Source organism: Mastigoproctus giganteus, chromosome 3 (genome assembly GCF_048544385.1).
Source record: "Mastigoproctus giganteus isolate SK-2022 chromosome 3, ASM4854438v1, whole genome shotgun sequence".
Classification (NCBI taxonomy): domain Eukaryota; kingdom Metazoa; phylum Arthropoda; class Arachnida; order Uropygi; family Thelyphonidae; genus Mastigoproctus; species Mastigoproctus giganteus.
The window spans coordinates 211,123,763-211,150,222 of NC_143577.1; the positions used below are offsets into that span (position 1 = coordinate 211,123,763).

At 38.3% G+C, this 26,460-nt stretch overlaps 1 pseudogene; it reads left to right on the forward strand.

Moving 5' to 3' along the window:
* The first annotated feature begins 2,013 nt into the window (after positions 1-2,013).
* LOC150088653 (uncharacterized) overlaps positions 2,014-26,460 on the forward strand; it is a 31,137-nt pseudogene continuing 6,690 nt past the window's right edge.

Here is a 26,460-nt window from a genome sequence, read left to right on the forward strand (position 1 = left end):
AAAGTTATTATTATTTATATTTTTTAAAATTTGTATATTTATTTCATTATAAAAAGGTATACAGCATCTATTGTACCGTATCATTTTAATTTTGTGGTGATTGATTTTTATTTAGTACCTCTTTGTAAAGAATAAAATTATTATATAGGTATATATTAAAAGGTCGCAAACCACTGTGTTAGGCATTTCTTTTGGCCTGGGATGCCGTGAAAAAATTACTGGGACACTAAGGGCGCCGTGAACCGAGAAAGTTTGGGAACCTCTGGAGACGCCTGATATGCCTTTCCATAGTATCCCACAAGTGCTCTATGGGATTGATATCGGTGGAGTTCGGAGGCCAATCGATATGCTGGAAGTCAGAACTGTGTTCCTCAAACCATTCCTACACAACAAGTGCCCGATGGCTCGGCGCACTGTCATCTTGGAAGACACCATCCCCATTCGAGAAAAAGTGTAACATAGCGGGTGTACACAGTCAGCAAGCAGTTGACGATAGCGGAGACCACTGATACGTTGTTCCACATGCACCAAGGGTCTAAGTTCCTGCCATTGAAACATGCCCCACACCATACAACCACCTCCACCGGCCTACACTTTTGATACTATGCATGATGGATCAAGAGACTCATTATTATTTTGTTATATATATATATTTTTAGGAGAATTATAATGCAACTAAGGCCATATTGCTCCGGGGATATGCGGTGGTCATTCCCTGACCTTTCCGCATTCTCTGTATTTGGTGGTCACGGGTTAGAACCCCGGTCTAATCAAGAAGCGTGTGCTACGCACTGCTGCTCCTGCCCACCTGGCTACGGAGGCGCCAAGAGCCTCATATTGTTGACGCCAAATCCGTACACGACCATCCACGGTGTAGAGTAAATAACGTGACTCATCTGACCAGCACACCTTCTTCCAGTCTTCTAACGTCCAACTTCCACGCTCTTTGCACCAGACGAGTCTTTTATGCCGATGAACCTTGGTTAGGAGAGGATGCTGTAGTGGTCGTCTGCTTGTATAGCCCATATGTGCGAGCGTGCCGACGCATTGTCATGCCAGATATTGTTCCGCGTTGGCCGTGTTGTATTGGGTAGTCAACTCTTCAACAGTGCTGCGCCTGTTCGCCTGTACAAGTCGTCGGAACCGGCGCTCACCTCTAACTTCAACCTTTCGCTGACCTTTGCAGTTTTGCCGTCGAGTCGTTGTTTGATCATTTTGACGCCAGTCCTTGTACACTTTAACTACGGCGGCTCTTGAACACCCCACCAGTTCAGTCGTTTGGGAAATCGAGGCACCAGCTCGTCGAGCTCCTACAATCTGTCCTTTATCAAAGTCCGATAAATCCTTCCTTTTACCCATCACACTCGAAATTTTACTACCTACTGAACCACCGACACCTTATCTATGCTACGTAGGTCGACTAACTCCGTACTCTCGTACATTTACTTTTCATAAGGGTCGCATTTACTTTTCATAAGGGTAGTCATAATTCAGTGATCACTCAGTGTATAAAGACATAAAGAGGAAAAGTCACAACGCAGCAGTCATAACATGAATGAATCTCATAGAATTTCCGCAGAACGAAATTTCCTCAGTCCTTACAGAGTCTTTCGAAGACACAAAAATCGTCATTACAGATGGTCGAGAGTTCACAGGCACAAATTCCTAAGAAATAAAAACTCGCCTCTTCATTAAATTTGTAGTTTAGTGTACAAGTCTGTTGCAATGAGCTTCCTGTAGGTATTGTCATTGCAGTACCTGTTCGGGTCGATTTTGAAGTCTCTAAAGAGCTCCAGAGTATTCGCAGGAAACAGCCGCCTTAATCCCTCCGTTTGATGGAGAGCGCTTCGGAGACTATGAAGGTAGTGGAGCCGAGCCCCAGGGCGTGGCCTGACCACAAAATTATCAATTTGAGGGGCATCTAAACTCCCAGTCAGAAGTTGTGCAAGAGTACAGATGTTATGCATGGTGATCATTTGGATTCATGGAGCACCATTCAAGTTTACATATAGAATGGCTTTTGAAATTTTAAAGGGGGTTCCCGGCAATCCTATTCAACCACTGGATCACCTAGTATTTCAGGCTGAGAAACTTCCTAATATAGGTATTTGGGGCAGAGGGCCAAATATTCTTCATTTATATGCTTTTCACTTTCCTACAACTAATTCTTTCCACTCTGGGCTAGTAGTTATACGAGGGCAGGATAGTCTATTACTATCCTAATTCCTTACCTGATTTCTTCTTCTGTTAGCCAAACGGCTACACCATTGCCTGTGACCAGAACACACACATGCACACAAAATGAGTATATACAAGTAAAAGTACCAAGCTTTGTCTTTGCAACATGGCGCAAGATAGGCCAGTTAGAAAGGCTCAATAACAAAAACCATATACTGTATATACAAAAAAAAACCTCATAAATAACACACACGGACATATATATATATCAGTATCTCTGGCGAAAGCTGAAAACGAGAAATTACTAGGAAAAAAAAATCGAGCAAAGTGCAACGACGTTTATGCGCCAACTGACACCATTTCGTTACTGGGCATCCGCCATATTTCTTATTCATTCCTCCAATCAGCAATATGGCAACAAACAATATACAGTGCTTCAGCTACAATATACGTTATCTGGATAGCCAATGTGATATGTATGAAAAAAAAATATATAATAAAATAAATAAAATAACTGTCAGATTTCTATATGTTTGATTTTAATTACATTTGGGAAGGCTCGCAAATCACCTGCTTTTTAGAATTAACTTGCAGAAAATGGCTACAGATTACATATACCGTCGTTACATATACCGTCGCATTCTCCTCGAGTAGATCCATCTGTTCAACTAGAATAACTCCTTCCAAATCTTGTGGCTTAAAGTTTGCTAGATTGCTAAATGTCGACATCAGCAATCCACCTCTTCAATGAGTACCGAGCTGTGTTTTTGAGCTGTAACAACTGTTACTCATCTCTTGTTTGATCAAAATTCATGGTTTAATTATTTTATTAATATCTTTACTGCAGGTAATGATTAGTTACATGATTGCCTGATGCAATAATACTCACGACAGCGACAATGCTAGGGATTTAACATGAAATAACTAATACATTACATAAAACATACCGTATTTCCCCATGTATAAGATGCACCTTTTTTCGAAAAATTTGGGGTCTAAAAACTGGGTGCGTCTTATACAGTGGCTGTAGATTTTTTTTTACTTGCATTTCCCGCTTTTTCGCGCTTGTTGTTTTTGCGCTCATTGTTTCGCACTTGTTACCGGTATATTATGTTACGTTTTGTCACGTTCTGCCCAGAAATGGCTCAAAAAGATTTCCGTACAGTGCTGAATTCAAGTTAAAAGTGATCCAGTTTGCAAAATTGAATGGAAATCGTGCTGCTGAACGTAAGTTTGGTCCTTCTCCAACAGAGAACAATCGGAGACTGGCTATGGGAAGAAGAAACCTTACTGAAAACACCACGGCAGAAGAAGGCCATGAGAGGCAAGTCAGCAAATGGCCTGATTTAGAGAGGGAATTGAAGATATGGATTGAAGAGCAAAGGGCAATTGGAATTCCTGTGTCCACAAAGATGGTTCAGCATGAGGCAAGAAGAACTGCTGATGAAAAATAAGTTACTGATTTCAAAGAACACAATTGGTGCTTCAGGTTCATTAAACGGAATGGACTAAGCATGCGTACACGCACCAGACTTGCCCAAAAGATGCCTGAAAGCTATGAGCAGAAGGTCCTTGAATTTCATCGTTTTGTCATTCAATGTCGGAAGACACATCAGTTTGAGCTGGGACAGATTGCAAATATGGACGAAATCCCCCTTCAATTTGATGTCCCAAGTAACAGAACTGTTGATAAGAAGGGGGTGAAAACTGTAACTGTGAAGACAAGTGGACATGAAAAGAGCCATTATACAGTTGTTCTAGCTTGTTGTGCCGACGGAACCAAGATGCCTCCTATGCCGATTTTCAAACGCAAAACAATGCCAAAAGAAGACATTCCTCGAGGAGTGATTGTCCACGTTCATGACAAGGGTTGGATGGATCAGGATGGGATGAAGATCTGGTTTGAGAAAGTTTGGAGCAGGAGACCAGGTGGGCTCTTACGCAAACCTGCCCTATTGGTGCTTGATCAGTTCAGGGCACACATAACAAAAAACACAAACAAGATTGCTGCAGAGCAATCTTGTTTGTGTTTTTTCTCCAACCATTTGATGTCAGCATTAACAAACCCTTCAAAGCTGCCATGAGAGACGAATGGAACCAATGGATGAAGTCTTCTGGGGAAAATTTGACACCAGCAGGAAGAGTGAAGAAACCAACTATAGGAGAAGTACCTGGGTGAAAAGATCCTGGGATAATATCAAGATTGAGATCGTTGTCAAGTCATTTAAGAAGTGTGGCATTTTAAATGCCATAGATAGAACTGAGGACGAGGCAATATATGAAGACAGTGATTCGTCATCAGACACAGATGAGGACAAGCTAATGGATGGGAGTTTTGACAGTGATGAGTTGTATGAATTTTATGATGAATAAAACTTGTGTTCAATAACTTTATGTAATACATTTTTTTTCAAATTTCGGGCCCCAAAATTAAGGTGCGTCTTATACATGGGAGCGTCTTATACATGGGGAAATACGAGTATATTAAAACATAAAACGTATACTGTAATTACATATTTTACATTTAAAATTGATATTAACATGGAAATGAAAAGCGATGAAAAGACGAAGGCAGTCACTCGGTTGAAGACGAAAGCTGGTCCCTGATGATGCATCTTCTGTACGATTTGTCCTCTATGAACTTTTTGTAGTCCACATCCATCTCCTGGACGTTGTGGAGCATCTCCATGGGCAGGAATCTATCCCCTATCCTGAGTCTCCACTCCACAGACTGCAGAGAGGGAAGAGCTCTTAAGGGTTTCGGGGGTATCCTCCAATTGTACATCTGCCAAAAATTTGGCGTATTGACTTCACCCGCTATCATTTTAATTGACACGAGCAAGTGGAGGGCGAATATCCGTTTGGAGACTTTTCTGTAATTTAGAAGTTGGGTGATATCTGAAGTATGTGTGACAGATTATGTTTGAAGAGGACCCACCGAAGAAGCCAGTACTTATCAGATGCAATGGTTTTTAACGTCGTTTTCGTTGCCGACACCCAGATTTTCTGAATCGTAGGTGATGACTGGCTGCAGAAACCGGTATATGTATTGGAGCGTGTACTCAGGCTCTGTGACATGAAAGAGGTGTTGTTTGGCAAGCCATCTTGATCTGCATACCTTGTTGTGGTCCACATCCATCTGCAACATGGTGTTTGAAACTGAGTTTAGGGTTGAATATAACGCCAAGATCTTTGTGCTTGGTGACTGGGGTGATTGGGGTTCCGTGGATTTCCAGGTTAAGTTGCGTTGGGTTTGATTTGAGTGAAAATACCATTTGTGCAGATTTGTTTGGATTTATCTGAAGAGAAAACTGTGCCAAGTATGTAATCAGATTCTTAAGGCTGTTGATAATGGTTTCAGAAACAGAATCAGGTCGTGCGGTCCCGTTGATCCGATAGAGGAGCTTCAAGTCGTCTGCATAACTGATAAATTCTGTTTGCTGGCACAGGAATGGGTGGATGGCAGCCACAAAGAGGAGCCCTGAAAGAACTCCACCCTGGGGAACACCTACACAAACTTTCCTTGTGGAAGATTTTTTATTCACAGTCAAGTGAAGGACCCTGGTCGTAAGTAGCGACTTCAAGAATTCCAGTATATTGCCTTTTATCTGGTATCCATCCTCACAAAGTTGCAGGAGGGGCTGGATGTCTATGCTGTCGAATGCAGACTGGATATCCAGATAAACAATTGCCATCTTAGCCCTATCTTGTAGAGCCCTCAGAATGGTGTTGGTGGTTTGCCGTAGGTTGGTAATGGTGGACCTGCGTTTCAAGGCATAGTGAATGTACGGTGATTCACATGGCAGAACCTGGCTGGTTAGGATGGGAAGAAGGCACTTCTCCTTAACTTTGAGGAGACATGAGGCTTTCATTATTGGCCTGAATTGTGAAATTGATGTCGCTCCTTGTGTTTTGGGGATTGGTCGGACAATATATTGATTCCAGGCTGTTGGGAAACTTTGCGTTATGAGGATTCCATTAAAGATACCTAGGAGTGCATCAATGATGAAAACACTAACGCTCTTAAGAAAGAATTGTGGGACCCCATCATATCCAGTGCAAGACGTTGGTGGGATATCATTGATGGCCTGGATAAGCTCTCTTTTTGTGATGATGATGGAAGCGAGGACATCTCGCTGACAACTGTTGTGAATGCTCTTAAGGTCTGACGCTGACTTTGGCTTAAATCTTGTGATGTAGTCTAGCCATTCGATTGGATTAAGTTGTTGAGGGAATTCATCATGCCTTACCTTAAACGGTGCCTTCCCGATCTTGATTGTTTTGTCGATGTAGGCTTTAATGGCTTCAGATTTGCTTCTATTGAACTGGGCACGGGCTCTTGAGTATGCAATCCTGTCTTGTGGGTCTGATTTTGTTTTCCTTTTTGCATGTAGTCTTTGTTTATTCTGAAATTTGAGGCTGAGATCTTGGGTCCACCCTGCTTTGCTTCGACAGGAGATTGAAACTGTTTTTGACGCTACAGTTCGAGCAATAGACTGCAGCCAGCAGGTAAGAAAGTGCAGCCCGAGCTGTGGATGACATTGGTTTAGGGCTTACCAAGGAAAAATGGATGCTGCAAAGCAGCATTTCTCTGGATTGAGAAGTGAAGGGCTAATCACTGTCTTCTTAACTGGGGGCCTGATGTTGCCAGGATGTCCTGGAAGTGATTGGAAGAATGAGGGCTACTGATAGATGGTCTGACATGAAGGCTGTTTCAGGTTGGCTGTTAACGGTGAGGGTGTCTGTTGCAAATATTAGGTCTAACAGGTTAGCGCCTCTGGTAGGGGAAAAATTCTGGAGGGTCAGACCTACTGCAGCCAGATTAGAAGATAACAATCTGCGAAGACTGTGTTGGCCTGAGCTAATATTAAAGTCTCCACACACAAGTAATGTTGCTTTGGGGTGGCATTGATTAATGATCCAGTTGGAGATCTCTTGTAAAGTATTCTTTAGTGTGAGGTGGGGGGGGATGTAGACTGTGCACACGTCAAGTCTGTGGCCTTGAATGCTGAGTGAGGCTCTTGCAGCTTCAAACAGTTCTGTTTTTGGAGTGGCTGAGCTAGTCAGTGAGAATTTTTGTGTGTTGAAGAGAATGCCTACGCCACCACCAGTCGTCCGTTCCCTGGAGGCAAAAATGCCCGAGAAGCAAGCGGGTTGAGAGAATGCGAGGTCTTCTTCATTGAGGGACAGCCATGTCTCTGTGATACAAATGATGTCATACAACCTTGACAAGAGAAGAATTTCCAGTCTGAAGTTTATTTCTCAAACTTCTAGTATTTTGATAGAAAATTGTACACATTAAAGAATTTTGGATGTATGCCCTTGTTGGAGCTCTGATGGCCTTCATCAATCGTCTATGGTTCGTTCTGGAGGTAGTTCTCACCTCAATTTTCATGTCTTCCCTCAGGCGTTAGTGGTGGGTGATCATGTCGCTGGAAAGCTTCTGTGAGAGTGGTTGAACCTTTAGGAAGGTCCTGTTCAGTATAACCGGAATGTTCCTCCACAAACTTAGCCTTAATGGCGGGTCTGAGTCAGGTTTTCCTTTCATTATTTGTGGTTTCAATCCGTTGGGGATATCGCATCCTGGTAGAGGTACGCTTTGTAGTGTAGAAGTGTTTCACTAGTGCCCCTGCAGACCAAGATGATGCAAGGCTGAGTAGTTTGTAGTTTGATTCTATTGTAGTGATTTTGAATTATGCATAGTATGGTTGTTTGGTCGTGAGCTTTTGATTTTGTTCCCCATGTAAAGCGATTATATAAACTGGAGCAAATTTCTGTTAATGTCAAGATCCTTCGTTGGATCAAGGGATAGCTAAAAGATAAGAGACAAGACAAAAAAAAGTCGTCATAAATGGACGTAAATAGCCATAAATGCATTGATGAAAGAGTGCTGCGGAAGTTGTGACAGTTTGCTGATGACTTATGGGTAGGAAGGGTGGTTAACAACAAGAACCAGGCCATTTTATTTCAAAATGACTAAGATCGGTTGTTGAAATGGTCTGAAAAATGGCAACTGAAGTTTAATGCAAAGTTTTACATCTAGGGACAGAAAATTATGATTTACTTATGAGCTAGTGGAAGTGAAGTTAGAAGTGTTTCAGGACGAGGAAAAAAAAAAAAAAAAAGACTTGAAGGTTACAATTCAATCAGACATGAAATTTTCTGTGCAATGTAAACAGGCGACTCGGAAGACATGACGTCCTGGCTAAGATGTATAGGTTCTTTGCAAATAGAGGAATGTCATTATCCCTTTGGGTAGGAAGGATAGTTAGCAGTGGCTGCTCGTGACTCTGATGTATAGGGGTGCTGCTTCTTAAAGTTACATTAAATTGCCTTCGTTATAAGACATGTAGACATAGATAGTAATAATAATAAGCAAGCTAAAAATACTACAAAACATTAACTGGACACTTACCATTAACAGACTTGGGTAATCTTGAAATTTTATTTAAAAATAAAATCCATTCTTTGGTTTTTATTGGTTGAAAATAGATTAATAATTTCTCTGCAATTTCTTTGACTTGTTTTATCACCTCTAAAAAAATGCATATTGGCAAATTGCTAACTAGGCATTGACTCAACCACTGGAGCCAAAATGTGGAACTGTGTAGCGAACAGTTATACATACGGTTAAACTTCAAAGTTGAAAACGATTTCGTATTTTTATTTGTTTATTATTGAAATGATTATTGGAAATAGAGGATGAATATACTATATGCGAGACCTATTAATAAAAATATTCATTGCTTTGCATTGTTCTTCACAAAATTTCATATAACTCCGTTGACTGTATATTTAGATTTAAAGATAGGAGTGCTGCAGTTCCACAGTGCCTATCACAAGCCACCCCTGGTGGTTAGTAAGACGGTAGTGAGACAGGTTAGAATATCGTGTTCCAGTCTGGAGGCCACACTTGAAGAAGATGTAGAACTAGAAAGGGTTCAAAGAAGGAAAACAGGATTGGTGAGGGGTGCTATTCGATGTCATTATGAAAAAGGATCAGAAGATGCGACTGCAAAGCTTGGCAACTATATATCTTGGTGGGGGGCTGAGAGAGGAATGTTTTGTACTTTGCTCATAAAAACATTCCATTTATATTTCATAAAAATAAAGAAATTATAAAGCACTGAGGGAAATGGGTAAAATGAACGAAGGAGGTCTGTTTTCACTGGCGTCTCCAGGTCTGGTTCCTCCTTCTTCTGAAGGAGAATAAATACAAAATTTTGTGGAGCAACAAACGGCTGAATGTCATGAAATTTACTTTCGGGCAGAGTGTTGTAGATCACTCTAATGAATTTCTTCTCACAGTGGTCGAGAGGCAGAGGCGAATAGTTTTTTGTCAAGTTCAAAGCGGAATTGGATAGCCAATTTTTTGGAGTGGCAAAGCTATGAACGATATAATTCTCCCCCCCCCCCCTTTGTTTAGCAGATGCAGAAAAAGTCCACTTCATTGTATCATATAGCATTATATGACTGATACTAATATTCGGTTTTACCCATTTTAATATTTTTGGTTCATAATTTTATTGGATTTAATTAGCAGAAAAATTCAGTAATACAGATATGACAGATTTTTTTTTTCACAGCTACCAATCATATTAAAAAGCCGGTTTTTTTTTTTTTTTTTTTTAATCAATTCTGGAAACCCTTGGTGGTGGCTGCTGGCATCATAGTTTCGCCAGCTCATCTCCATATTAATTTTACGTTATTTCAAATGTTTGCTTGGAAAAAGTTATTATCGATAATAAGTAGTTATTTTTCTCTTTTCATTAAACATGAATTTTAAATTCATATCAAATTTAAAATGATGGAATCAATAACAAAGCGAACCGCACACAACACACCCTTTCTATAAAAAGTAACACCACGTTACACTACCTGTAGAGCAAGCTTACTGAAGATCAAACCAAAAGTTGATCTTCAGTAAAAAAACTGACTTCAAAAAAAAATTATCTATGAGGCCCTTATTTCGATGAAAAATATGAAAAAGATCAAAAATTAAAAAAAAAAAATTGAAATGAATAAAAATATATAAAAAGAAAATAAATTAGCATAACAGTCGGGATAAAGCCAGCCTAAATTATATTCTATAGAATCAAAACAAACGACACATTTCTTTAAAAATATCTTATCATTTTTGTTATCAAAAGGACTTTTTGATTCTTACAAATTCTATTAATATACGATAATTAGGTACAAGTGAAAAAAAAAAAAAAAAAAAACAATTTACAAAATAGCATAAAACTGGTTTTGTAAAATACTTTTGGTGTCACAATTGGTCTCGTGTTGGGCCATAAACATTTCGCGGACATTAGACATGTGCCTTGTTTGCCTAGGTCTAAGAAAGGCCCTGCTTGTGTTATACTTTTAAGGAAAATTTTTCATTGTTACAGTTGAAAGAAAGAAAGAATTAACCAGAATTTATGAAACAGCTGTATTTTTGATGCTTGCTAAGAGCAGCCCATTTGGAAATCCTGATGTTTGGTTAAAAAATGTGTAATTGTAAATTTTGTGAGAATTAACAAAAATGTAAATTTAAATATAACTAAAAATATCAACACAGAAATATAAATCTAGAGCATAAATCAAAGAAAATGAAGCAGCTTTTTCCCTCGCTACGACTATAAGAATAAATATTCTTAACAAATATTCTTATAGCAGGGTGGTGGTCTCTATAAAGTCCGGGGCCTGTACAGTGGTACTGTTGACACTGCTTGCTATGCAAAGAACTAATCACTGAGCAGTGAATCTATTTTACTGTCCTCCTCTACTTTCAATTATTCTTTTAGCTTTTCTTTTTTTGCTGTATACAACTTGGTGTGTGTTTTGCAAAACATCCTTCATATTTCAGTAACTTCAGTATCCAGCAATTTACTCTTGGTTCAGATAATTTTATTGAATTTTACCGCGTAGGCAAATCCCATAACTTGTCACACTAGCTGCGCACAATTCTAGAACAATTTTCTTTCCTCACACGTTCTGAGTCCCGTATGTAGGACGCACATGTTTACGGAAATTTGTATTCACTATTTGCCAAATGACGTATGGATATTCCGTTGTGACGCTAACAATCACAGAGTTATTATGCTTTTAATTAATTAAATTAAATGCATACTTATATTAATTAATATTACCTATAGATTAGGAAAAAGATTATTAGTTAGTATTGTATGGAAATAGAGAGCAGAGTAAAAAAAAAAAAAAAAATCCAAAAAAACCCCCTAAGTTATTCATTCTTGCCAACAGACATACTGACTAGAATATGTGCAATTTGCAGATGATATAAGGCTATCCCATGGCTATATAGCTTCAGTACTACTGGAAAAACATTCCCAACCAGAAGCCTTGAAAGAAACAGGCAAAAGCTGTCCGTAGATTTGTGGTCAGCACAATGACAGTAAGATCCGTACGTCACGTGCCTAGTTTTGTACGAAGTTTCATCAAATACCCGTTCTGTTGTTCACAGTCAGAATGCAAAAACGGCGCCACCAACACACGCGGCACCGAAGTGAATGCGGCAGTGTTTGTTACCCTAGGTAACCAATAAAACCAAGGAGGCAGGGCCGGTGCTATCATAGTGCCTACTAGGCAGCCGCCTAGGGCACAGACCTCAGATGGGCGCAGAACTGACCTTTGAGGGACACAGTTTTATACCGATTAGTTTTTTTAATCCATGTAAAAAATGCAACTGATAATTTATATTTTCATTTTTTCTACAAGACATCTGTTTTTGAAAATTGAAGTTGGCAATTTTTTTTTGAGGGGGTGCGAGTAGTTTGCCTAGGACGAAAAATAGCCTGGCACCTGCACTGCGTGGAGGGTATTTTCCATGGGATTACCACCTCTTAGTAATCCAATGGAAGACTGGTTCCTCATCCTTTAATTTTCAGTAGTTGTTTATTAGACTTTTGTTGTCAAGTGGATGTCATTTGTGAAAGTCGGAAGAAATTTTTGTGCTAAGTATTTTTTCAACTATATTAACCTAACAAAAGTAACGGAACACTTATAGTCATAAATGGTTTTTATAGTTATAAACAAACCATACATTTATTCAAAGAAATTAATAACCTGTTGGCCCGCCAATCGCCAAATGACTACTTTGGTATGTCTTAGAAGACTTTCTGTTAACTTCCGAAAGATACCGAATGTCTTGTGCTCCACTCGTTGAAGTCAATCGTGAGATACACTAATGAAGAGGGCCGTTTTGGTCTTGCTTTATATCTGCATTCCAGGATTCACCCAGATGTCAACTACATTGAAGTCAGAACTCTGTGCTAGCCACTATAATGTTCTGATGTTATTTTATTCAACCCACGTATTTTCCATCCTCGTGTATCCTTTTAGTGTTGTAAAGCGTATGGGCTGCTTCAATAAAGTTGCCAGATTGTAGGAAATAGAGGATTATTTAGAACATCAATGTAGAAAGCACTATTCTTAGTTCCATGTATTCTCAGACTTCCTCCCAGTTTCACAGTTGGGACAATACACTTAGTATTAAGTGTGTTGTCCCAACTGTCTACCAGAAGAGCTGATTTTTCGCTCCACAGGATTGATTTCCATTGATCCACATTGCATCGTGACAATCAAGGGTGTGTATTCGTTTATGCTAACAAAAGAGTGTGGGCTGAAGCACTTCCATGAAAGTTAATGGCATGCAGCTCTCTACATGTCTTGAAATCACTTACAGGTTTGCTGTGGCTGCTCATTTGGAGCTCGTAGCTCCAAACTCAGATTCTCTAGGATCTTATGGCGAAATAATGTAACTAGCTGACTTGTTAAGCTATGCATTTCAGCCAAAAATCGAAGCAAATACTCCAATATCACCTGTTTTGAGCCAAGAAACATGACTGCAAATTTCGTCACCTTTCCTGAGGACAAAAAAAAAAAAAAAAAATTCAGATGCCACCCATTGAAAACCTGTAGGATGAATGGGACGTGGGTGTGCCATCCACTGTCTTCATAGCTGAAGGAACCAGAGAAATTATTGTCACATGAAATTATTGAAATTCCACTAGATTTCTTTCAGCCACTATACGCTATTCATTGAAAGGAAACAGTGTATTGCATAACTTCTAGCAGTGCTGAGGTACCATAGGCGCCTCCGTAGCCAGGTGGGAAGGAGCAGCAGTGGTAGCACACGCTTCTTGATTAAACCGGGGTTCGAGCCTGTCACCACCAAATACGGAGGATGCGGAAAGGTCAGGGAATGACCACCGCATATCCCTGAGCAATATGGCCTTAGTTGCTAATGCTCCTAAAAACCAAATAACAACTTTATTCAACTGCTGAGGTACCATTAAAATTGTACCAATATCCTACGCTCTTGGTATGCTTAATCCTACAGTATAATCGGAATCCTTGAGTAAACACGCGATTATCATGCTCTTTTTATTGTTTTTACAACTACTCTTTCTTCCGTGAATAGACTATACATGTAGTTAAATACAAGCCATGTCGAATTCAAGCAGTAATTCAGACGTGAAGGTCCTATGTGGTACTGGGGTTTTTTCTCTAATATTTTGGCCGGGCATGATTATTTACATGTAGAGTAAAATGAAGAGTTAAGATAAGCAAAAGTTTTATATGCCTACGTGTACTGTATCGCCTCTTCAACCTGTTACTACTACTAGGTTGGGTTGTTTGATTGTTGTACGGTTTTATTTTATTACTTTTTAAATTATTATTATATTAGAGTCATCTAGAAAGTCACTTCAACTACCCATGTGTATTGTGTCTGTAAATTGCATTCGTTCTCTGGTCGATTTGTCTGATTTGCTAGACGAAAAACCCGAGTTTCAGAGGAAAAACCGTGCTATATACACCTGAGACCGACTAACTCAGCCACGGGGTGAAAAAAGCTCATAAAGGTTCCTCGCGTCATCGACAGGATTCGAACCCGAGCCTTTTCCACCCGGTGTAGGGAGGACAGTGACGATACCATTGTGCTATCCATGCAGACATGGTAGGGTTTTAGTTGCATCAGCGACTTAGATCATATTGCGTCGTATGTAATCTGTCTGTAAATTGCGTGTTCTATGGTCGATTTCTTTTTTTCTGCACTAAAAAAGTTTCAGGGAGGAAAAACCATGTTGCTCTCGCCTGAACCAACTAATTCAGCCACGTTGTGAAAAAGACTCATAAAAATTCATTGACGGGATTCGAACTCAGGTCTTTTTCACCTAGGATTAGGAGACTACTACAGTACTATACAATTTTGGGTTAGATAGAACTGTTACCACGAATTCTAAATAGTTTGCGCTCGTGATTTGAATGCAAATTGAAATAAAACCATCCCATTATATTCTAGAACCACCCTTCCGACATATACTGTGAATTTTATTTGAACTGGACCGTAAACACATGAATTCCAAATTGGGGGTGTCTATTTTGTTTCAAGATTTTTCGGACAGTAAACATAACTGTTATTAGGAGTGGTTGTTGTAGTTTTAAGCACATCAGCAATTTAGACCATATTGCGCCATATATATAATATGTCTATAAAATTTGCGTATTATATGGTCGATTTGCTGTTTTCTGGACGAAAAACCCTAATTTCTGGAGGAAAAACCATGCTACTCTCGTTTGAGACCGATTAACTCAGCCACGTTGTGAAAGAGGCCCACAGAAATTCCTCGCTTCATTGACTAGTTTCGAACACAGTATTTTCCACTCGATATGGGAAGGACAGTGATTATACCAACTATGCTACCCATGAGGGCATTGAGAAGGGAAAAAAACAGAGAGAAATGATGATATCTTTGGAAAATAGGCAAACCAATGATTTAATAAGAAAGATCACGTGAAGAAATTTTTTCAGTGGTTCATTACAAAGGATTTGCTCTTCAACATTTGCAATTTGTCGAAATCTCCCTCTAACTATCGTTTACTTGTAATGGTTTCAGCGTACCTGTTTCTCTAAGACGTCTCTCCAAGGCAGTAAATGTTTTACGATTAAGTATTCATCGAGTTGGAAAATTTTCAGTGTATCTACGAACAGCAACTACGGAATTTTGATGCACCACATACCATAAATTAAAATCAGATCAGTTAACTCAGCAAAAGTAAACAGATTTGTAGTGTCCCCCATAATATCAGTTGAATAAATTTCAACTGATATTATGCAGACAAGAGGTAGTTATTGTGGAATTTGAAATTCAAGTATCGGACATATTGAAACTGATAGTTTTTACAGTGGCGCACTGGTTAATCACAACTGAGTAATTGGTACGATTCATGTAGTAGAACAATACCATTCTTGTCGGTGTTGGTACTTACAGTTTTATACCGTTTAAAGCTCGTTTTACACAGTCATATTTTTATGGCTTAAATTTGAACATAAAAATGTGTTGCCGTTTTAAACAGCTTTTTTAGTATCAAGTAATGGTTTCAGCGTACCTGTTTCTCCAAGTCGTCTCTTTTTCTTCACAGCAGCAACTGAAGCACCATTTTGAGACATGGGTTTGTAAGAAATTTTTGCCGTAGCTGTTGAACATGCTCTTACATTTGATACGTGAAATTTTAAAACATCCTGTATATTATCTGAATCTTTACGATCCTATGAATTTTAATACATATCTAAGAAGGATAAAATCCGAAAACACATATCTTTGGATTAAGGCTCAACTAATCTATTAATTAGTATAAATACTGGTCACATTTTCCTTAAGAATCATTAATTTATATAAAAAAAATTGATACCTATTAATACATATTAACTCGTGATAATCTCTGTCCAATTTACTTCTGCTTATTTGAGATTAGGTGTTGTTGAGCAACATGCAAAAGTTTTTCAAAACAAAAATATTTATAAAAATAAATTGATAACATTAACGTTTCCAATGCTCAGACCTACTTTCATTTCAATAAATTTTACACGGATTACCAATATCTTTTACACCTTTTGATTTTCCCAATAATTTTCCAACTGACTGGACCCAATAGGATGTGAATAATAAACCAATCTTAGTTTATTATTATAAGTATTATAAGCATAGATTCGGGCAGATATTGACCAAGAAAACACGGCTGTTATAAAAATAAATCAAAACTATTCTTTTTATTAATTAAAAAAAAAAAAGCGAAGCCCTGAATAATTGCTTACCTCTAAAGACCAAAAATGGCCCATCGCACTCTCGACTGCGAGCTTTTTGGACTAATCGAAACATATGTACGAAAATGTAATTATCGGAAGTCCTTCCTTTTCTCAGCTGCGTCATATCATAAAAGGGGAAAAATACAAATAAGAGAAAATATATTTATCTATTTATGTATTTTAATGATAATCCTACTTTCAAAAAGCAAAGAAATTACTGACAAACGAAATACTGTATCTTTCAAATTTCAAATAAATCTTATTAACACTTGAGTTGGATTTACCATACAGCGCCACCACTCTGTTTATTATTTGTGTTTCTAATTATATTTAACTGTTATGAATTCTAGCACGTACCTTTCCCTTTTCTGTACATTACGAACTGCTACTAAATAAGTGCCAAATACAACTTTGTTTTTAAACTGTTTTTAAATTTAGAACTTACCTGCTCTCTGTTCGATTGAAATCAGTGCTGCGTCTTCGTGTTTACACATGCAACTGGGTGTTGGTTTATCAAAAGTAGTGATTAATACGTAATACATGAAGTCCCAACAACTGATACAGGCATTGTTGCTTCAGCTAATGCAATACCTTTTGTATCGCTGATAAGGACAGAAGGGGAGGGAAATAATCGAAAATATGATGTACCAACCTGTATGGATTTTGGTACAAAAATTTTTCTCTATAAAACTGTTGATTATGTAACATAAAACTGTTGTTGCATAGACAATAGAAGGCAGGATAACAGAGTTCCATGACCGAATTTTTTTTTAAATATACCTGAACATCGAGTAAGAAAACATTTACAATTTATTTTTGTAACTTATAATGCAGAGACGTTTTTGGTAGCTGCCATTTTCGTTGCACATGCGCAAAGGTTTATTTTTATCTATTGTTGACGGTAAGTAATTTTGTATCGTCGTTTTTACAATGTCGTTTTTTGAACAAAGGACTTTAATTTTTGTGTTTTCTGTTGAAGATCAGTCTTGGAGATCAAACTAAACTATTATATTTAGGCCACCCGAATAATTAAATTCATCTGCCGTGCTGTGCTTATGTCTGTTAATTGCGTGTGTTCTATGGTCGATTTGTCTGTTCTGCTGGACGAAAACCCCCAGTTTCTGGGGGAAAACCTTACTGTCCACGCCTGAGACCGACTAACTCAGCCACGGAGTGAAAAGTCTTGGAGATAGTAGAAATGATCGTTCAAGAAGTCAGGACCTCGCAGATAGCGAAGCGGCCTTTTCCTCCCTATGCCGGGTGGAAAAGGCCGGGTTTGAATTCCATCAATGACGCCAGGAATTTTTATCGGAATTTTTCGAAACATGGCTGAGTTAGTCGGTCTCATCAAGGAGTTACATGGTTTTATCTCCCAGAAACTCAGGTTTTTCGTTCCGCAAACAGGTAAATCGCCCACAAAATACGTGCAATTTACAGACACAATATTCTGACGCTTCATGGTCTTAATTATTTTGGCAGCACATAAAGAAGAAATTAGTGTGAAAAAGCTTTATCAAAAGGTTGGATATATGATGGTGAAGAACAATAGCTGAACCTTCAAAAGAACTGGTGGAAATTTCTGATCGTGATTTAGAATTTCTAAAACATGATACGTGACGTTATCTTTGCAACACGTAGACAAACGTCAAGCTTATGAATGGAAGTTCCCAGGAATTAAAAAAAAAAAAAAAAAAAAAAAAACTGGACTCAGTCTAATAGTAAAGTTATGCCTTAATTATTTTTGAATAAAAAGGCATGCATTTATGAGCTGTTAATAAGACTATGTACTTCTAAGTCATTAAGAGCTTAAGAGGCGAAATCAGAAAGAAGAGACCTGATCTGTGAGCAGGGAAATATTGAAAATTGAAAACCTGAGTAAAATTAAAGCAAATAATCAAAATAGATATAGCGTTTGATATAATTAAATTAAATATCATTTCATTTATTTATTTATTTTTAAGAAATAAAGTATTATTTGTTGGAACAGTCAGTACAGACCTGTTACTGGTTACCTGTTTCTGTTCCTGGGAAAATAATGGAGGTACTGGTTAAAGAAGTATTTCAGGATGAATTACACAAGATTGCAGTAATAATTCAAACACAGCATGGGTTTGTTAAGGGGAAGTCTTGTCTGAACAATTTGATTGGATACTATGATGTGGTTACAAATGAATTGGATGCAAAAAATAATTTTGATATCATGTACAGTACTTGGATGTCAGGAAAGCTTTTGATACTGTTGCGCATGGAAGGCTGCTGTAAAAATTGGAGAGTATGGCATTAAAGGCAAGTTGCTACAATGATGGTTGAGCGGGAGAAGACAGAGAGTGGTAATCAATGGACACTGCTCTTCGTGGACCAATGTTATTAGTGGAGTCCTGCAGGGTTCGGTGTTGGGCTCATTGTTGTTTTGTATAACTGTCAATGATATTGATGAAGGTATATCAGGCTTAATGTCGAAATTTGCAGATGACACAAAGGTTGGCAGGGTTGTTAATGACAGTAAGCTACTTCAACAGGATCTAGAAAAGTTGGGTAGATGGGCCGAAAAGTGGCAACTGAAGTTTAACATTGACAAATGCAAAGTACTGCATATGGGTAGCAGTAACCTCAGAGAAATGTATCAACTGTGTGGTACTACACTCAGGATAGTGGAAATGAAAAAGATCTGCGGGTAATTGTTTAGTCAGATATGAAGTTTTCTAAGCAGTGCAGACAGGTGGCCAGAGAAGGTCATGGGGTATTGTCAATAATATACAGGAATTTTGCTAGCAGGGATAAGGAGGTGCTTATATCCTTCTATAAGGCAGTGGTCAGGCCACACTGGAGTACTGTATACAGGTCTGAAGGCCTCATTTTAAGAAGGATGTAGAGTTACTAGAACGAGTACAGAGAAAGACAACAAAACTGGTGAGGGGAACAAAGGGGGGTGCTCTTACGAAGAAAGGCTTAAGTTTTGCAAATTGCAGCGTCTGGAGACTAGGAACCTGCGAGATGATCTGATCGAGGTGTATAAGGCCTTGAATGGTTTGAGCAGGCTCAATGCGATGGGATCCTTTCTCTTGCTCATCACTTGATCCATTTTATTGATTTTGTATTAATAATGTAAAATGGGTCCAAACATTTATAAATAGAAGAATCAGCATTGAAGGAAGTTAAGCCATCAAATGTCATAGAAGCTTGGAGAAAATATGTCCTGGTTGTATTCAAAATTACCTTGCACTGGGCGATTCACCGTATGATACGCGGAGAAATATGGATATTGCAAAAGTGGCTGATTTATTAGAACCACATAGTGAAGAGTTGACTACCGAAGAACTTCTTTAACTTGAATAACCAAAGAATGAGAGACAGAGCAGAAGAAAAGTTAACGCTATAGCCTCAGAAATTAATAACAACCAAGAATATGCAGCAGCAGCAGCAGCAGCAGCAGCAGCAGCAGGCGAGGAGGAGGTGTTTTTACGGAAACGAAGGTTTTTCGTAGAGCAAAACACAAAAACCGACTGCAAACACGCAATTTATGAATATAATACATACAGGTAGATGGAGTTGTCTTCAGACAGTCTTAATATGACAGTTTTTGTCCTTTCAATATCCTTGAGGGCAGCACATTAGAAATAATCACTGTCTTCCCTTAGCCGTGCGAAAAGGCCCGTGTTCGAATGCTGTCAATGATTCTCTGAACTTTTATGGGCTTTTTTCACTTAATGGTTGAGTTAATCATTGTGAGGCGAGGATATCAAGATTTCCTTCCCGGAATCCTAGATGTTTTCTTCCAGAAAAACGGGCAAACCGACCAGATAACACACGCAATTTACAGTCATAATACACATGGGTGTATGAGTTTGTTCTCTTGAGTAAATCTAATATGAAACATCAAATCCCTACCAAAAAACTGCGATGCACACAGAGAGTAGGTGTTAACAGGAAATCGCATTATTGTCTATGGCTTTCAGACCCAAAAGTCCCGACACTCACCACCTTTTGACTCAACTTCATTTGAGGATGCCTAGAAAATGTTCATATTATTGACGAGATTCGAACATAAGAACCACTATTATTGTCATCATCTCCTTCTTCACCGTCTTAAGAACTGTTAACCTGCTGCTGTATTTATGATCATTCTTTGGAGTCCTCTCTTTCGCTCTTTCTCTATTTCCCCTCCTGTAACACCACATTCTCCAACTTTCACAGCTTTTCTTATTATCTCCCCATCATATGATTCTTGATTGCTCTCTTCTCAGCTGTCCTTCCCCACCGTTCGTTGGCCGCCTTGTAATATGTTAAAATCGTGTCAACCTGCACTGCTATCTTCTCTAATGCACACTCATTTCGCAATCTCTTTCTCTCTCTTCTTTGTACACCGACATGCTAATTCATTTTGGCTGACACTCTTTTAGAATGCCTGCTCAAGCACAAGCATGCAGTATAGTATTTCCGTTTTACTAACAATACTGTCAGTCTCCTTCTCTTATTGCTAAACTTGCAGCACTTCAAGCAACAGCTTTTTCATCAGCGTGCAAAATAAACTCCACGAAAGAAATTACATTTTTTCCCCCTTAACAGATCTTGAAGTTTTCAACCAATAGATCGCTACGAAAGAATAAAGAAAAATAAAGAGAGTGAGAAAGAGAGAGGAAAAAATAATAAAAAACCCCCACTAGGTACAACAAACTAAGCTAACGATACAAAAATATTCAAGTGATCATGCTAGTTTGAGTAAGAGTGTGTACTTGGAGAAGAGTCATTGCGTTTTGTAGTACTTTTAATTAAGATATCAGCAGAACGTGATAACTGAAAGACTAAATTAAAAACCGAAAGAAAGTTTGTAAATGTTGAAAGTTCTAACAAAATCGGGTTGAAATTTAATTAAAAAAACAAGACTTTCTACCAAAGTAAATTTAGCTGTTTACTTTGCAATATGCAATAAAATTCTAATTAATGATATTATTTTGGATAGCTGAAAACATAATTTTTTTCCCCTAGGCGGAGCAACCATAGCGAAGCACTCACGTATAGAGACGTCTGTTTATCGTTTGTTCGCTGGCTGAAGTTTCTTTGGTAAGTCATGAATTATAAATTAATTATTTATATATTGCATATAGTTTTTCAAGATACACACTTAATGTGGTTTATTAGAATCCTATATTTTTTTTAAAATATACTATGAATTAGAAGAAATGTACTGTCTTTCACTTTTTTTAAATACACTTTTGGATTAGGCTTAATGCGTTTATAAATCGAAAGTTTTTTGGTATTACGAAAGGTGTGTATTGTACAATTACGAATGAACAAACATTTTCAGTATCTCTATTCAACCAACGTAATTATAATAAATAGAATTGGGCTTGCTTGATTTAAATAGAATTGGGCTTGCCAACTGTAGTAGTTGCGATTGCATTATTTTTTTTATTATCAAATTTTCTGTATTTGATGCTAAAATATTTTGATTGGTTCCATATTGTGAAAATAATTGTCATATTTTAATAATTTTAATATCGGTACCAGAAAATATTTAGAGCAGCATTTTTTATATAATTAAGTATAGTGAAAAATGTAAGCCCTTATGTTAACCAATTTTTTTTTTTTTTAGAATGGAATTTAGCGTGAAGTTTTTCTATAACAGTGCGGGATTGGAAGATTGTGTGGAGCGATGAAATGTTAAGGATGGTGGGGGAGGGGAGGTTGTTTGGAGGCGCATAAATATTATCTAACTAATAGGTTCATAAATATGAATCTGTTGGGTGACATTTAGATGTGTAATAATGGGAAAGGTGATTGTTGATACAAAGTGTTACGTGAGTGGGGGGGGGGGGTTATATTCAAAATTTAAAAAAAAAAAGTGTTATGTAATTTGCGAATGTTTTGGTTTAATGAGTGCGATGCTCAGCTATTATACATATTTTTTATAGCTTGTGATTGATTTTCGTGTAGGCTTACGTAAATAATTTTAGAATATATTATTGAAATTAAATGAAAACGTGATAAGAAAACGTGATATTTCATTCTAATATTTAGTTACATCATAAGAAAGGAAACAACTAACATGGGTAAGAGAGAGAAATATTGTTCTATTTCTTAATTTAATAATGGAATCCATTCCCTTGTGACATTTCGCTTATTTGTTTGGATGTTGACATTCAAGATCTTTGTAATTTCGACGATATGCTTCCTGATGTAGCGAACTTGAACTTTTTGGGTGCTCGAGTATAGTCCCCCCCCCCTTGTTACTCGTTTGGAAAGGTCTTGGTTCGAATCCCGTTGGACATCCGAGAAATTCTTAAAGATCTCTTCAATCAAGGTTGTAGTAAGTCGATGCCAGGCGGAGGGAGTAAGGTTTTCCCGTGAATTATTTCCGGTTTTTCAGCCTGAACAATATGCAAATCGGAGCATGAACAGACTGGGCAATATGGTCTAAGATGCAGATACTCCGTTAAACCAACAACAGAGACAAGCCACTGTACTTAGTTTCTTCACTGTCAGAGTAGTTGTCGCTTGTTGAGGAGCACTTCAGGATTCGAACGTTTGGAACATGGTGTTTCCTGGTAACCCCGGGGCCTCGTTTAGAAAAGTCCAAACATTGGTCAGCCACTGTGTGGTATTTGTTATGTATTCTTATTTTCTCATGACTTTAATCATCCGAATGAACCTCCTTTACTTTTTCAAGAAAAAAGCGATTCTGGAAATGAAGAACCACTTGATTTTTATGAAATTCTTCATCGTAGGATGGAAAGACCAAGAGTAAAAAAGTAAAGTGCAGCCATTATCAACCCACTGCAGGATGGAAGCCTCCTCAACAATTCATGCTGAGGGAAATGGACCATAATCTGCCACGCTGGTCCAGTGCGGGTTGGCAGATCGACCGTATTCAGCAGTCAGGGGCTTGAACCCCGGTCTACTCAAGGAGCGTGTGCTACTGCACTCCCGCTCCTGCCCACTCGGCTACGGAGACCAAGAGTAATGACTTCAATTAGAAAAATTGATAGGTTAGCTGAGTGCATATCAGCTCTGAGTTCTCATCGGAAAAAAGAAGCACTACCAGAAAGCTTAGTAGGGAATTTTCCTGTAGGAGTTTTAGGAGTTATCTTCTCCCCATTTGGATGATCTATCATTATGGAGCTGTTCTCGGGTTTGCAAGAGATGGTACCAAGTAATGGAAGTTGAAGAAAGTCAGGAACACTGGAGGCATTATACAAGAAGAAGGCCACTTTTTAAGCCCACTTTCCTTGTGACCTCTTGGAAGAACATGTTTACAAAACTTGCCCAAAGTGCCCCTGTCTGCTCTGTCTTCACCAGATGTCAGAACAGGCACAACCACCGCCAGTAGATAGTTCATGGAGAACAATTAGGTTGAGGAATAAACTAAAATCATTGCACGCTGATCCTCCAGAAGGAATCGAAGCAATTCCACTTGATAAATCCTGTAGTCATTGGTAAGCCTCGAACTGGCTCTGTTGATAGTCCTTATGAAAGTGATAATTTCTTTCTCTACTTACAAATTCCTCACAACTACCCCATGCATCCACCAATTGTAAGGTTTGTTACCAAAATTTTCCATCCTAATGTTAGTCGCCATGGTGACATTGCACTTGATTCAATCCACCATAACTGGAGTTTAGCACTTACTATTTCAGAGGTTCTTATTAGTATCCAGTCTCTTTTAACTGATCCTTATTGTCATGTGTGTATGGAGTCAGAGCTAAGTAGACTCTATCAGGAAAACCGAGCAGTATTTGATTGTACTGCTCGTCAGTGGACTTTAAAATATGCTATGCACAATAAGAGGCCTGTGTTTGTAGACAAAATGTTTGTGTCCTTCAGAAAGTGGATAAAAATGTTGTTGTTGTTTGGTTTTTAAGAGCATTAGCAACTAAGGCCATATTGCTCCAGGGATATGCAGTGGTCATTCCCTGACCTTTCCGCATCCTCGGTATTTGGTGGTCACGGGCTCGAACTCCGGTCTAATCAAGAAGCATGTGCTACGCATTGCTGCACCTGGCTACGGAGGCGCCCCTCAGCCAGAAGATGTTGATTGTTGACACAAACTCCCATCTGGTGTAGAGATGGGTAGTTTGAATAAATTCAAGGAAGAACTAGATAGACCTTTCAGAGAAGATGGATAGGTGAAATGGGAAGTTTTCGTTTTTTTTGTTTTTGTTTTTTTGACGATGCTGTATAAGCTTGCTTTCTTGCATCATTTGCTCATAATAATAATCTTTCTGATAGAGCAAAATATATAAAATTTAAAGAAAATTGATCCACTGAAAGTTGAGTTATAATCAGAGCCCCCACAAGTGGGTAGTATGTGAGGAAGGCGTCGCCTACTGGCGGCAGTCAGAAGGGCGCAATTTTTTTTTTTTTTTTTTTTTGACATTGCTTTCTGTTTGGTTAACATTATCACTATTCAACATTTAGGGTGACAAATTCAACCAGTAATAAAGTAAAGTGCAGCCATTATCAACCCACTGCAGGATGGAAGCCTCCTCAACAATTCATGCTAAATAATACTGCGACCTTATGTGCCGTTAATAGGATCGCAGCGCTACTGGTTATAATAATTTGATTTCTATTGGTCTGATTTTAACGAAATTTGGAAAGGCTCAAATTTTCTTAAAAGAGCCAAACATAAAATTGTATGAAAATCCATCTGTTAGGAGTCGAGTTATTACTACTTTACGCAAACTCACGCGCCTAAAAACCCGTGAACTGTGGATTTTAAATACTGCACTTAACTGGATGGGCTTTTTGTTTTTGTTCAGAAGTGCTATTTCCATGCATTTGTTTTATAACCACCGGTTTTACAGAAATTCTTTTTATGTTTTCATCACTAATTTTGGAAATGTTCCCTTTGGCCCAGCTTTATGTGCAATGTGAGAGGAAACACCAACTGATGATACACCATTGGCTCATATTTGACGCTAATTTTCCCTGAATGAATTCTTGCGCTGGTCAAACATTGACAACTTAGCTGTTATGAAAGCTCGATTGTTCCGTAAGTAGAGGAAACAGCAATACTTGGTAAATCCATCCTGCGATCTAAGCAAGAGCGCCATAACCTTAAAGTCGCCATATAATTGGAAGCAGTGTTCATTATATTGCATTTGCTTTCATGCAATATTTGGGACGTACTTTCGTAAGCTTCTTTCATTAGTAAAAAAAAAAATAAATTGCAGCCATTATCAACCCACTGCAGGATGGAAACATCCTCAACAATTCCTGAGGGAAATAGACCATAATCTGCCGCCCAAGTCCAGTGCGGGTTGGCAGATCGACCGTTTTTAGCAGTCAGGGTCTTGAACCCCGGTCTACTCAAAGAGCGTGTGCCACTGCACTCCCGCTCCTGACCACTCGGCTACAATAGGTATTAAAAGTTTGTGTTCAGATTCCCAGTTCTTCTAAGCCCATTTAATTTTAATTTAGGCACAAACAGAATCCTGCACACACCATAAATTGACGGTAGCTTTTTGTTTTTTTTTTTTTTTAAATTCTCCTTTGTAAATAAAGAAATTATTGCACCATAAGCTAGAAAATTCCACTCCATATCACGTTAATTTTGTTCAGTTAGGTGTGTTTCTTTGTTACTGTGTGGAACGTAATTTAGATCTTCCAACAGGATCTCTTCGTCAGCAATGGGACGTTCTTTCTAATTTGGTGGTACAGGATAGGAAGACTTTCTCTCTACAGAACTGACTTTATTGCAGAAGCAGTGTTTGGATATTTCATTTTGTTTTTGTTGCTTCTCGAAAAACATGAGATTTTTCTAAGAAAGATGTCTTCATTACTTACAGCCGCTTGGTTCATGCCGTACCATGGCCATTGAAAGAAAAGGAGAAAATGGCACACTGTTCTTTCCATTCACGCATTCAATGAAGTTTACACAACACGATTTGCAACGTCCATATGGTGCCTATCTTGACCTCCAATCTTGTTGACCAGTGTTGTTATAGGGTACCACAATAGTCCATAGCACTTAAACATTTTTAGCATTGTCTTTTGTTAGGCTCAAAACTTTTATTAGTCAAGAAAATTACGAATTGGAGATAAATATTCAGTGGATAGGCATAGCTTACTTCAGAATAATGTAACTGCTTAGGAAAAAGGGCAAGTAACTTGTCTCGTATAGTTACACTTGCAATTAATCAGTTGTATGTACCATTACCGAGGCTAATAAACTGATAGTATCCCCCCCC